Source organism: Rattus rattus, chromosome 1 (genome assembly GCF_011064425.1).
Source record: "Rattus rattus isolate New Zealand chromosome 1, Rrattus_CSIRO_v1, whole genome shotgun sequence".
NCBI classification, from domain to species: domain Eukaryota; kingdom Metazoa; phylum Chordata; class Mammalia; order Rodentia; family Muridae; genus Rattus; species Rattus rattus.
Window position 1 is genome coordinate 7669376 of NC_046154.1, and position 14549 is coordinate 7683924.

At 46.8% G+C, this 14549-nt stretch overlaps 1 pseudogene; it reads left to right on the top strand.

Moving 5' to 3' along the window:
- The first annotated feature begins 1452 nt into the window (after positions 1-1452).
- The window catches only part of LOC116890090, a 50456-nt pseudogene continuing 37359 nt past the window's right edge, over positions 1453-14549 (top strand).

Sequence of the window (14549 nt, forward strand, 5' to 3'; positions counted from 1 at the left end):
GCTATGCATACGGGACTCAGAAGAACAAGGACTCCTGATACCCAAAGGAGACAGGACTCGGGCCTAGTGCAGTCTCCCTGAGGATGGCACCTTGAGGCTAAGAGCGTGACAAACGATACTTTGTGCCTAGTATTCTTCAGGTATTGTCTAGAGGTGGGGTCCCCTCTGGCTGCACTCAGCTAACCGAGGCAGTAGTTTATGCCAAGGCTTGTGTTCCAGGCTTCCCACGTACACGGCCGGAGGGAGCCAGTTCCTTCTGCTTCAGGTCCCTAATCGTAAACCCATTGGAGTCTGTACATTATGGTGTGCCAGGGTCAGAGTCAGACACTGTCATCTGTGTGGTTTGCAAAACCTCGGCTGGAGATGTAGGTTGTGCTGGTGTGTCGGCGCGTACCCAGGGGCTCCTATGCCAAGCTTTTTTAAGAGTAAGAGGTTCTTAGCAGATGCTATAGGATATCTGCCCCTCTCACCATGGGATGCTTCCTGTCCCTCCCACCTGTCCCTCCCACCATGGGCAGATTCCTGCCCCTCCCCATCAAGGGCAGCTTCCTGCCCCTTTCATCATAGGCAGTTTTCTGCCCCTCTCTCATCATAGGTAGATTTTTACCCCTCCCAACATGGGGATGCTTCCTGCCCCTCCCCACCATGAGTCTGCTTCCTGCACCTCTCACCATTGGATGCTTCCGCTCCTCCCACCATGGCTGCCTTTTGCCCCTCCCACCATGAGTCTGCTTCCTACCCCTCTCACCTTGTTTCTTCTTGCCCCTCTCACCATTGGATGCTCCCTGCCCCTCTCACGGTGACTGCTTTTTGCCCCTCTCACCATGGCTGTTCCCTGCCCAATAGGAAATTTAGAACTAGCTTTATTCTCTGTCAGAACAGGTTCGAGCTTAAGAACTTTTCAGACACAATTAACTTTCCTTCTTTCTCTCACCTGCCCCCAAATCAGTCACTCAGATTCCGTCCCTCGGCTATATTCTCCCTTTTCTCCTTTAATTCACCTCTAATCTTTTCCTGAAGCAATGGGGCACTTAGGGAATTAATTCAATGGAGCCTTATCTGTGAACTCGCGGTGACCACTGCCCCACGGTGGAAAATCACTCTCAGTGCAGACACAGTTCAATTGAGACGTGAAAACTCCTGAAAGCCGAGCCCATCAAGGCGTGCCAGCGAGGCCATTGCCGTGGAATATTAATAGCACAGGGGGAGATGTGACAGGAATTTATGACTGAAAGAGAGGTAACAATGCGCAGGCAATCCAATGTAAACCTCATTTTGTAGAGATAAGTATGCAGCGTGTCAATAGAGAGGGAAACAGATAGCACTATGGAAGGCCGATGTCGCTATGCCTGAGACACGGGACGGCAGCACTCCCGGAGAGCTCGACTTACTTTTCTTCTCCCTGAACATGAGATCTTGCCTCTGGTCTGAATATTGTTCCCCTGCTCCTCCATGCAGCACCTCTGTATCGAGACCGTCATCTTTGTCAACCACCACGTGACACAGCCCACTTGTGAGTGTGTCTCGGCCAAGCATCCACGTCCTCGCCGTCAGACATAGGACGGTACATAGGAGCTACATTCTCCTTGCTGTGGTAAAACACCCGACAAGAAAGGGCTGCTTTGACTCACAGCTTGAGGACACAGTCGTGGCGGGGAGGGCTCTGCAGCAGGAGCACGAGGCGGCTGTTTACAATGCGCGCACAGTCCGGAAAGTGGATGCTAGTCCGCCTCGATGTCTTTATAGGTAGGATCCGAGCTCGCGTAGGGGTGCTGCCCGCATTTAGGGTGCGTCTTTCAATTGGTTACTTTTCTGTGGCTGTAATCAAATACTGTGACCAAAGGCAACGTGAAAAGGAAGTAGTTTATTTTAGCTGACAACTTCAGAGCAAGATTCCATAACAGAAGCAGGAACAGCGAAGTGACTGCTCACATTTTGTCTGTACACAGGAAGCAGAGAGACAAAACAGGAAGTGGGATGTGCCGACAAACCCTTAAGCCCCAACCCCAGTGACATACTTCCTCTTATAAGGTTCTACTTCCTAAACTGCTCCACCATCTGGCGACCAAGATGTTCAAATACCTGAGCCCATAGGGAACATTTCACATCAGACTGCTACAAACTTCCCTCTTAAAACATTAAGCACAATCCGGAAGCTCCCTCACAGACATTTCTAGAGGTTTGTCCTCCAGTTGTTCCCATATCCCACAAAGGGACAATAGAGATGAATAGTCAATAATGGTCTCTCTATGTGTGATATGTATGTATGCTCATGCCTGTGTGTGTTTCTGTGTGTCTGTGGGGGAGCCCTGCATGTGTGTGTCTGTGTGTGTGTATCTGTGTGTGTGTTATAAGTGTATCTGTGTGTGTGTTATAAGTGTGTGTGTGTGTGTATGAGTCTATGTCTGTATGTGTGTCTGTGTGTGTGACTGTGTGTGTCTGTATGTGTCTCTGTGTGTGTGTCTGTGTGTGTATCTATGTGTGATATATGTGTGTATGAGTCTGTATATGTATATGTGTCTGTGTGTGACTGTGTCTGTGTGTGACTGTGTCTGTGTGTGTCTGTGTGTGACTGTGTGTGTGTGTCTGTATGTGTGTGTGTCTATGTGTTGTCTCTGTGTGTGTGTTCCTGTCTGTGTTTCTGTGTGTCTGTGGGGGAGCCCTGTGACTGTGTGCGTGTGTCTGTGTGTGTGTATTTGTGAATGTGTATGTGACTCTGTGTGTGTCTCTCCGTGTGTATGTGTCTGTGTGTGTGTGTGTCTCTGTGTGTGTATGTGTGTGTGTGTGTGTGTGTTGTTACACCCCTGTGTGTGGAAGCCAGGAGTTGACATTTGTGTCTTTCTCCATCCCTCTCCACCTTGTATACTGAGGAAGACTTTTTTTTTTTTTGCTTAAGCCTAGAGCTCAACAACCTGGCTTGTCTAACTAACCAGCCTGCTCCAGGGATCCTGTCTCTGCCTCCCATGTAATGAATGGAGTTACAAGTGGGCCAATATGCCCACCCCGAATTACTTGCGTGCAGGGGATCTACATTCTGAGCACTTCCACAGATCCTAAAGGTATTTTTTAACAGCATCTGAAATAAACTAAAATGAACTCTACCTGTGCTCTAGCCCTTTGGCTTGGCGATTATGAATATATATATATATATATATATATATATATATATATATATATATATATTATCTCCTGTCTAGTTATTGAACTAGTTGCATGATTTGTATTGATTTCAAGAAATCATGTATTTAAAATTACAGCTTATTGGCAAGAGATGAATTCTTCTTGCCCTGTCATGTTTTTGACTGGTTAATATATGTTTCCCATAAGGCCACATGGCCAGCTCTATGAATCTCAACCTGGTGGCTAGAATTAATGTTGAATGCCCTCTCTTTTCCTTCAGCACAGCCCTGGAAAGGTTCCCAGGGAAATAGGACTTTGGGGCTTCTACCTTGGTACATAGCTTTCAAAGGCACTGATTCCCCAAAGACAGGCTGGCTGTGAAGCCGTCTCTGCAGGCGCCAGGCGGATGGTCACCAGGGTCATCATGCCTTCCTTCATCGCTGAAGACCTCTGATCTGAATCAAATCACTGAGGGCTTTGTTCCGGGGGAAGAAGGCGTGCTGTCTGTGTAAAGAGCGCTCTTGGCCTCTTCAAGATGGTGACTGTGGAGCTTCCCCTCAGCTGAGGTCTTTTGGGAGCGTGTCCTTTGAAGGCTGGACTCTTTATGAATATTGCATCGTCTTTGTCATAGAACACTTGCCTCTGGACGACCGCATGAGACAAGAGACTCGATATAGCTCACAGCCTGTGGTTCCCGCTCTCAGCCACAGCTTCCTGCGACGGCCGAGGCTCTGTCTCCGATCCTACTGGGCATCCCCTCCTTTCCCTTCCTTGATCTCTTTCGCTTCACTAAGCTGTGGATGAAAACGGGAGTTAAAAGCTGAGGCGAAGGCTCGACCGGCACAGTCTCTTCAGTGTAAGCACAAGGGCGTGGATTCAGACGCCTGGCGCCCGTGGAAAAGGGCGTGTCCACATCCCTCTGTGATCCCAGCACTGGAGTGGGTCTGGGCACAGGCGGGTAGATCCTTGAAGCTCAGTGGTCAGCCGTCCTAACTGAATCCATGAGAGACCTTATCTTGCACATAAATGTGACTATCTCCAGTCCTTGCAGAGGACTAGAGTTTCAGAACACACGGGACAGCTCATGACCACCGGTAAGTGGAGACCCAGAAGATCCGGTGTACTCTTCTGGCGGCCTCTGGCACCTACACCCAGGAGTCCACACATATGTGCACATAAACTAAAAATAAATATACCGAGATAGAGAATGATTGAAAAAAGACACCCAGGGTTGATCTCAGGCTTCCACAGGCATGTGCACCTACACATATACATACACACAGCACACTAACAAAGAGACAGACAGACACACACACACATAGAGATAAACAGACAGACAGACAGATAGACAAAGAAGGGGTATGTAGGTAAGTACAGGAACCATACCACACCAGAGCTCTTTTGTCGGACCACACTAGTACGGCCATTGGCTCTCTGCTTTCACAGGTTCCCACCGGGACCCAGTGTGGCCATACCAAACACTTAGACATAAGACATATTCTCCCTCCATCATCCCATAAACGGTACAGTCTGAAAGCCATTCACATGCAGCTCTAGTTTTTCTATGGTTGCTGTGGCAAACACTCTCCAAAAGCAACTTATAGCGGAAGGCGGTTTCTCTCCCCTTACAACTCTCAGATCACACGCTCCATCACTGAAGGAAGTCACAGCAGAACTGTATGGGAACTGAAGCTGAGGCCGTGAGGGAATGCTGCTTGCTGGCTTGCTCCTCATGGCTTGATCGACTTGCTTTCTTATACCAACCGGGACCAACTTGCCTGGGGCTGGCACTGCCCAAAGTGGGCGGGGCTCTCCCACATCAGCTATCAATCAAGATAATACCTCACCTTTATGCCCACAGACCAAACCGAAGGAGGAATTCCTCAGCAGAGGGTCCCTCTTCACAGCTGACCCTAGCGCGTGTCCAGTTGACAAACCCCAATTGGCACACAGATATTGGATTGGACCACATCCAGCGGGTGACCTGCAGATGGTTTAAAGTGCTCGAGAGAATGTGTCAAGGGTCTGTGTTAATCATGGCACTTGACCATCTGCTGGTCTCAGGTTTTTCTGGGAGTTGTTTGAGGTGTTGACATTTGACACATCTATACCAGGGGAAGTCCCGGTGCTCACAAGACTCCACTTGCATCCTGCATCAAAGCTGCCAACTGAAGATTGCTTCTCAACAGATACTACATACGTGTTGCACTAGGGACAGGTCCCAGGCCACACAGAGATGCAGTGGGAACATTGATGCCCAGAAAATCCACCAAGAAGTCAATCAAGAAACAAGACATCGTATGAAGAAGAGGCGTAAAGTGGGAGCCTGCCAGCTGAGTGGCAGGCTGGGAGAAGGTTGCTCTGCCTGCCGGTAGTAACAGGTCGAGACAAAATGGCTGGGGACACATGGGAAAGATAAGTCCAAAGCTGTGCCTTCTGGGTTCTTTGATCACAGAGATGCGCTTGGCTTTTATTCAGACCGCAGTAAAATTGACAGAAAGCCCACCACAACAACTGCAGGGAAATGAATAGAAGGAAAGCCGAAAGAGAAGCCTGAGCTTCCCTGAGCAAGGGAGACAGGAGAGCAGAGACTGCTGCCAGGGTTCTAGGAGGGCTGACCCAGCCCCAGGTACGGTGGGGGCAGGGAGCCCCCAGCGAGCAGTCTGGATGCAGATGCTGTGGCAGCTGGGGGCCCTCCCCTTGTGTGGAGATAAGGAACAAATTATGAAGCCCATTTTCTGCAGAATGAGCGGCTCCCGTCGTAATGAAGGCGGAAGGCTGGGTGGTGCTATTCTCGAAGAGGACTTTTGTTTCTGTCAGTGGTTTTTTACTAATTACCATAAGTACCGTCCATTTAGGATTTTGCCATAATTCCAGTGCCTATTAGCGTGTGAGCGGTGCCTTATCTTTGCCGCAAGCTACTGTTTATTCATGGGACGAGACGGGACATCACGGGCATTGTCACATCAAATAAATGTTTTTTTTTTTTTTTTTTTTTTTTACATTGTATCGGTAAGAATGGGCCAGAAGTGATTTGCCAAATAGGAAGTGCATTTGAAAGTGAATTCTGAATTTTAAAGAAAACTTGCTTGCTCCTGCTTGGTGTGTATGACAGGGCATCTTGTGTTCCAACTTTTTATCCTTTGAGGTTTTGCCTTAAGGAAATCTGAGCTGACTGGTGGGCTGAGACATCGGAGAGGGAGGGGCCCGTTCACAGCATTTTCCAGGTCACTAAGGGACAAAGAGGGCCACTGTCATCCCGTACTGAGTGGGCACCTCGCTGGCTATCAGAGCCAGGAGGCCTCCATGTCTCTACATTCCACCGACAAAGATGTCAGCCACCCAGCAAGTCAAGCTGGAGCCATACGGAAGTCAAGCTGGCTCGTTTTACAGAGCTTAACAGCTCAGGTGCCATTAGGATTCAGAGCAGGGCTTTAAGGAGCTACCAAATGGAACACACATCTGCAGGGACCCGGGAAAGATCACCTCTCTCCATCTAGGAGAGACACATATGGAAGCAGACAGATGTTTCGGATGGAGATGGCCGGACTAATTTGCAGTTTCTAAATCTGCAGAGACACAATGTTCAGTCATTAAACATTCATTTAGGACCATCTTCATTGGAAACAATGTAACAGATCCACGAACCTAGATGACAAATGCTGCTCTCTGGGCATAAAATATTAAAGTGGCAGCCTCTAACTTTTCTGTATCTGACCCTTTGTGGAATTACTTGGATGGGTTAAAAAAATGACATCTCAAAGCTTACTCCTGCAGAGTTCTAGCAGGTGTTCCCTTTGTGTAGAACAGCATGCCACAGGCAAAATGGAACTGATGACCCACAAGACACAGTGTAGCCACTGGAGAAGTTTCCAGAAGATATTGTGAGCATTCAATATGGTCTGGAAAGAGGCTCAGTGGTTAAGAGCTCTGGCTGTTCTTTCAGAGAATTCAGTTCGATTCCAAGTAGCCATGCCAGGGAGGTCACAGCACTGTGTTGAGCTCCATAGGATCTGACACCTCTGGTCTTCATGAACACCTGTGCTCATGTGCGCATACTCCTACCCCCTACACACACACTTAGAAATAATAAAAAATAAAAAGAACAAATTCAATTAATCAGGATGTGTCTCAATAAATCTTAGCCCTCTTGCTGAGATTTGCTTTAAAAGTGAATTACATTTTTAAACTTCCCCTGAGTGTTGGGCATTTATCTGCATGTTATCATGCCATTTTGAAAGCTTTGTACATGCAGTATATTCCATGAGATTCTTTCTTATTCAAAGACCTTATTCTGGATACTATGTCTAGGGAGAAGTGAATACATGTCTGCTCCTTCCAGATAAAACCTGACAACAGAACAAAGTAATGATTCTCACTAAGTATGACTTGGTGAAACAATTTGAGTTTGCTGGTGTCTGATACAGGAATATAAGGGGGGTGACTTGAGCAGCAATGCTTCAAGGTAGTTGCATGGTGGAAAGCCCACCCCAACATTGATGACTGCTCACAAAAGCTAGAATCATGGACCTTTTTGTATAACTTGCAGGCAGCTCAACAGGTTTGAGAGTCTCCTCTTGTCAACAGTACTGCTTATATAACCTGGTAGGTATCTTGTGAGTCTGTTAAGTTTCAGGGCCTTCCTGCGACTTGTAAGTTGTTGACTTCTAAATTATATCTAGCCTATAGGATGAAATGTTTCAATTCAGGAAATTGCTACACAGCTTATTAAAACCCAGTTCAATCACATCTACATTCATTATTCTTGGCTCACAGGCTCAGAATGAACCTGCTTTTCCATCCTGCACCTTGAGTTCTTTGCCATCAGTTTTGAAGCCTGCCTGTCTTTGAAAAGAGTTCAGAGGTTTTTAGATAAGGTATTTTATTGTCTTTTTATAAACACAATTCTAAATAAATATGAAATTCAGGAATTTGCTATAATTCGGCCACCTTAGTGAGGTCAGATGTCTATATTATGACAGGGTTTGGACTTTGAACAACAAGAGGGTCTGCCTCTTATCAGGCCAAGTCTTTTTTTTTTTTTGGTTCTTTTTTTGGAGCTGGGGACCAACCTTAGGGCCTTGCGCTTCCTAGGCAAGCGCTCTACCACTGAGCTAAATCCCCAACCCATCAGGCCAAGTCTTAAGACATATGTCTGTGTCCACCACATATCTCTTCTGAACTGGCGCAGCAAGAGTTCCAGATTTATTGACCTGAATGAAAATAAAAAATTCTTTTTCGGCATATAATTTGCTCAAATGATTGCTGCAGAAAGACTTTCCTGGATACAGAACAAAGGAGAACCTACGGAGAGCTGATCAAGCCTCCACAGAAGGGTCAGAGTGAGCATCTGCCTAGCATGTCAGCCAGGGATTGCTCCGGCGCCCTGCACCACAGTCTTGGCCACCTTTGAGAATCATCTGGGAGCCTTAGTCAAATGTCACTGGCTACTGTCCCTTGAAAGAGTGCTCAGCTGTAATCAGGAATGCCACAAGCAGGTGGCTTCAAGTACATGAACATCTTTTCTCGGAGCTCTAGAGGGAGGAGCCCCAAGTCAGGCTGTAAGCAGCTTGGCTCCTTGTGAAGCTAATGTCTCCAGTTTGCTGAGCATGTTGCCTAACTGCATCCTACCTGGCCTTTTCTGTATGTGAATACACCTCTGGGCATCTTCCTCTCCCAGTGGGTATTATGGTACCAGGCTCCACTCTAACAAGTATTAGTATTAGTCTCTTAAGTATTAGGCTCCACTCTCATGCTTAACCAACCTATTGACCTCCTTAAACATCCTGTCTCCAGACACAGTAACAGAAGAATATAGTCTTCAATGTCTGAACATCTGGAGGACCCTGACAGACGCCTATCATCTCTTTGACGAGTAAAATTTAAAACTACAGAATTACCAGGTAATGTTTGAATGACTTCATGTGTAACTCTTAACTTGGGCATGGATGACACTGAACAAAATGCATGCAGATTTGAGGTGTGCTTCTTTTGAGGTGTGCTTTTGAGGTGTGCATTCAAGGGGTGCACTTGAGGTGTTCATTCAAGGGGTGCACTTGAGGTGTGTATTCAAGGTGTGATTTGAGGTGTGCATTAGAGGTATGCATTTGAAGTGTGCATTTGAGGTGTGCACTCAAGGTGTGTATTTGAGGTATGCATTTGAGGTGTGCACTCAAGGTGTGCATTTGAGGTGTGCACTCAAGGTGTGCATTAGAGGTGTGCACTCGAGGTACTTTGACCTATAGATGATCACAAGGACACTATATGCAGGAGAAAGGTTACACCAGCTGCCCGCACATGTCTCAGCATGCCTATGACCACTCCTCCCATGTCCCTCATCCTCAGATAGCCAATAGATATCTGTGTTGTTGTAGCTGCTGGTGTTTAATAGACTCTTACCCAATGCACTTGCTCCTGGCCTAGCTCCTCCTCGTACTGGGAGTCACCATACACACCACAGGCCCATTTCCTTCAGGCCTGAGTATACTTTCATTTACAGCGGCTGATCAGTGTTGGCATGGTATACACTTCCCTACACTTTCACATTTAGATTCCCTTGTGCTGTTATATTTAAAGCAGGTTCTCTAGGCCACCTGTTCTTAGGTCTCGAGCTTGATTTTCTGATCTGTCGCAGTTGCATGTTGTCATAAAAAATATTCTAGACTGTGAGGCACATGAAGCAGAGGATGTTGCTTCTTACATGGGGTCATATTTCTTAGCCCGTGGGTTGGGGTAGGCGCAGTGTGGGCAGGGCTCTTGTGAGAGCTTTTCTGGATGTGCTGCTAGACACTGATGCCTCCTTTGATCTCCACGCAGTAGAGACTAAGACATAGGACTCCCCAGAAATTCTCCAGTCCTGTCTGGGAAGTCTCTACCCTTGATATCTGCATTATCTCCTAAAAGCCATAACTATTAATGCTGTAATATTTGGATAAGTATTAGGATTGTTGATATGATTTTTAAAAATATTTACTTTATTTTTAAGTATGTGTATGTGTGTCTAAATGGTATGGATTCATGAGTTCAGGTGCCTTTAGAAGCCAAATGAGACCATCTGATATCCTGGTGTAGGACTTATAGGCAGTTGTGAGCCCTCCAACTGGGTGCTGGGAATTGAACTTGGGTCCTCTGTAAGAGCGACATGTGATATTAGCTGTTGAGCTATCTCTCCATGCCCTCAACATACGGATTTTGTGGAAATACCAGCAGCCCATTCCTTTTGTTCCTGTTATTTATTCTTTAACTTTTTAACGATTCTTTGTGGATTCTATGTCCCAATCCCACTCATCTCCCCAACCTTGCAAACATCCCCCGCCCCCACCAACAAAAGAAAAAAAATCTCATTGGGGAAGCTGTAGTGCATCACAGTGTGCCCCACAAGTGTGTCCCACAGTTCACCCTTTTGTCCACACTTCTTTGCTTGCAAATGTTCATTGAATTGAGGAGTCAGTCTGGTTCCAGGCCTCTGGCTTCTGCTACACTGGTCAGTACTGAATCCTCTCGGGGACTCCTCTCAGATATTCAGTTGTTGCCTTGTGTCAGGGAGGCTCTGCCTCTTTGGATCTGTAGGACCCACCCCCTCACCACTCCAGCAGTTCATCAATGGGATAGATGTTGGAGTGGACCAACCAAACCCTGGTAGCTGAGCTGGTCAGTCTGCCAGCTTTCTTGCACCCTCACCACTAAGGCAAGCTGTACAGCACAGCCCTGGGTAAGTCACCCAGTGCCACAGCCAGCAAGGGGCAGAACCAGCCTTCCTGCTCTCATACCTATGGGGCCAGATCACCTACACCCATGCCAGCAGGGCAACATCTACTGTGCTGCCCAATCAAGGCGCCAGGCAACTCTTCCAAATGTTGCCATGGAGGGAGGGAGGCAGATCTCCTGCCTGCCACAGTTGGTAAGGAGCAAGGGGGTGGCAGAGGAGGCCATCTTTCCATTGCCCTCACCACTACACACAGACAAATTACAGGGCCAGCTCTCCCATGCTCATGCCCTCAGGGCCTGCTCAACCAAGCCCCCGCCAACAGGTTCAACTCAACTACACTGCTCAGGTGAGAGGCAGGGCCCACTCTCCCAGTTGCTGCAGCTGGTGAGTGGAAGGGCAGGCTCTCTCATGCTCCCACTCTGGATGTGAGCTCACCCACAACTCTTGCAAACAGGGCCAGCCCTACTGTGCTTTCTAGATGAGGTGAAGGGAAAGAGATAGTACTATTCCAAGTACTGCAGCTGGAAAGGATCAGGGGTCGTGTTTCTGCTCTCATGCCTTCGGGGCTGGCTCTCCTATGATGCCAAGGTGAGGCAGGGCCAGTTCTGCATAGCTGTCACACATCAACATGGCCCTAGGTAGCATCCTGGAAGAGGGACAGCTGCTTCGCCTTTATGGTAACAGACCACTGCTGCTGCAGGGCCATAGACCCAGACATGGCCTTCTGGCAACACGGGTCGGGACCTCACCCCAGCCTTAGGTGGCATTACTGGCTTCTCACATCAGGCTGTCCCTCACTACCCCCAAGTCTCTTCACTATGCCCACATCCTTCTGCTTCCCTTTCTCATCCATCTCTCTACCATTTAGTTGCCCATCTTGCGGATGTCTTGGGTGTCTGAGGTCATCTCAGTAGTGTTCTCAGATATGCTATGCCCCATCTATGCTGTGTGGCACCAGGTAAAGGTCATCTCAGGCAAAGTCTACCTCTTTGAGCCTGAGTGGCACTGGGCAAGGGTTGTCTCAGAATTACTCCCTACCTGGACTCTGTACACAGGAATGGGGGTCATCACAGGCATGGTCTACCTATCCAGACACACAGTGCCAGACTGGTGGACCTCTCAGACTAAGCAGTCCATGCTCAACAGTGAGACCTCTGTCTTTTAATTTGTGTGCTTAGGCCATTTACATTTAGTGTGATTATTGGTATGCTTGAACCTATCAACTTGCTACTGGTGTTTTATTTGTGACAACTTTATTGTAAAAGATGTAAGTAATAAAAGATGCTCTGAGTGCTCTCCGCCATTTGAATTCCTTTCATTCTTTCCTTTTCACACAATTTTTTTGTGACATATCTTTTATCCTCCCCTATCTTGCTTGATGGCATCTGAGTGTAAAACTGCTTTACCTTTAACTTGTTATTTCTGCACCTAAGTTTTTCCATCTTCTCCTTCTGGGTTTAGTTTTAGATTGGAGTGGGGAAGTGCTGAACATCTTGGTTATAATGTGTCATTATTGGTTACAATGTATCGTTACTGAATTACTTTGGTCAACATGAATTTCCTGTGTGTCTTGTTTCACTTATTTGGCTGAACCTTATCCATCTGAGGGTTTAGAATTCTGACCAAATGAGAACGTGTCCATTATTTCTTACTGACTCTCCCCCTTCTCTTCTTCTTGGCCTCCCATTATACCTCTATAAGACCACTCACAGATTACCTTTTTCGTGGTTTATTTTTCCTCTGGGTACTTCATTTTGAATGTTTGATTGTTAGTTTTAGCTGTCAACTGGGAAGAGTGTCTCGATGAGGTTTATAACTAGCCACCTCAAGTTCCTGCCTTGACTTTCCTGCTTTAGAGTACTCTAACCTGGAATTGTAAATTAGCAGAAACCCTTTCTACCCTAAGTTTCTTTTGTCCAAATATGTTAGCACAACAGAAATAAAACTAAAGCAGAAATCCTTTATTAAGTTTTCAAATTTCCAGATTGTTTAATCTGCAGATTTTAATGGACTCTTCAAGTAATAAGGTATATTTATGACTCTACCTTAGAAATTATGCCTTTAAAAACTCATCTTCTATGTCCTGATCCTAGAATAGTATGTGATTATTTTAAGCTCCTTGTCTGGTAACATTATTATTTCCATAAGCTCTGGGTCAGTTTTAGTTATGGTCTTTCCTCCTAGCATGTCATATTCTTGCTGATACTAATTTTTGTAGATACTGAGTTTTATGTGTTGGGAGATGGATGTTTAGTTAGAAATGGTTCAGACCTTCCCAGTTCTCCTTGGAAGCTTGTTAGACCAGGCACAGCAGCATGCAGGCTGGAGCTAATGACCTCCTGCAACTGTGAGAGAAACCCTTAAGAGTGATGAGACTGGATACTGTGGATAACTTTTCCAGTCAATCTCCTGATGAGAAGCTCTGTCCAGCCCTGTGTAAGTGCTGGCTGTTCTCGTTCTCTCACAGCCCCCTAAGTGTTTAATACAGGCTGAACAGCCTGCTTGGTAGGAAATGAAGTCTCCTACTGGAGAATCACCTCACATGCAGTCGTACAGAGTTGTCCTTCTCTCCAAGCCCCAGACTCCTGGAGTTCCCCGAGACCTAAGTGAATTCTTCTGTATTTTGATTTCTAAAACTTTAAGCGACCACTTGAGTCAAATAAGAATGGGGTTAGCTTGCTGGGCATCCCCACCTGTCCTTTGCTATCTTCCTTGTTGCTGCTGCAAAATGCCCAAGGAAGGAAACTTAGGTAGGGAGGGTTTGTTGGGCAAATTGTTTAGGGGCACAGTTTATCGTGACTGAGAAGGCATACTGCCAGGAGCAGGAGGCAGCTGGCCGCATGTTACACACAGTCTTGAAGCCTAGAGAGATGGATGCTGGTCTTCAGTTTGCTTTCTACCTTCGGACAACCCAGGACTCGGACCCTTGGAATGGTACTCTCCACACTCAGGGTGGAACTTCAATTAACTTCATCCAGGAGATCTCTCATAAACATGCCCAGAGGCGTGTCTCTTTGGTGTTTGGGGTATTCCCACCCTGACAACTGCTGTGAACCACCACACAGCCCAGAGCCCAAGGCAAGAATCTGTCTTGCTGAATGATGTGAGAATGTTTAGGGAAGACACACGTGCATACCCCATCCCATAGGAAGCCAGGGCTGTACTGATGACATCTATGAACACTAGAGGTCAGGGATTTGAGATTTTTCATGGGTGATTAGGCTGCAATCCATTCAACAGAGTTAAAGCCTGACATACAAAGACAAGACATATGTAAGCCTAAGTTACCTGGTACCCTGGACCCTCAATAAAGCCAAGCTTCCTGATACCTCCTCACAGATCAGAGATGTCTTTGGAGCAAACATCTTTAATCTACAGATCATCCTGTTCTCGGATGCTGGCATTCAAGAAGCAGCCGCCTCTGGTTAATGGAAAGCAGGAACCCTTGTCATCTTAACAGAGTAGCACTGGCTGCTCTAAGCCTCATTATGGGAATCCTTTATCAGTGGCCTTTCTAAAGGATGTGGTATTGATCCCATTACCCATCAAAGTGACCAAGTGCCTGGAGAGTGTGTTGCGTGTGTTTTGCAAGACCAGAGTTGGAGCAACAACAGTCTTTATCCACAATAAACTCCCAGTCTCTCATGGCAGGAGGCAGGGTTGTGCCTTCATTGGGAAGGGAAGAAGGGTGTCAATGGCTATGGTTGGGAGCATCATAGAC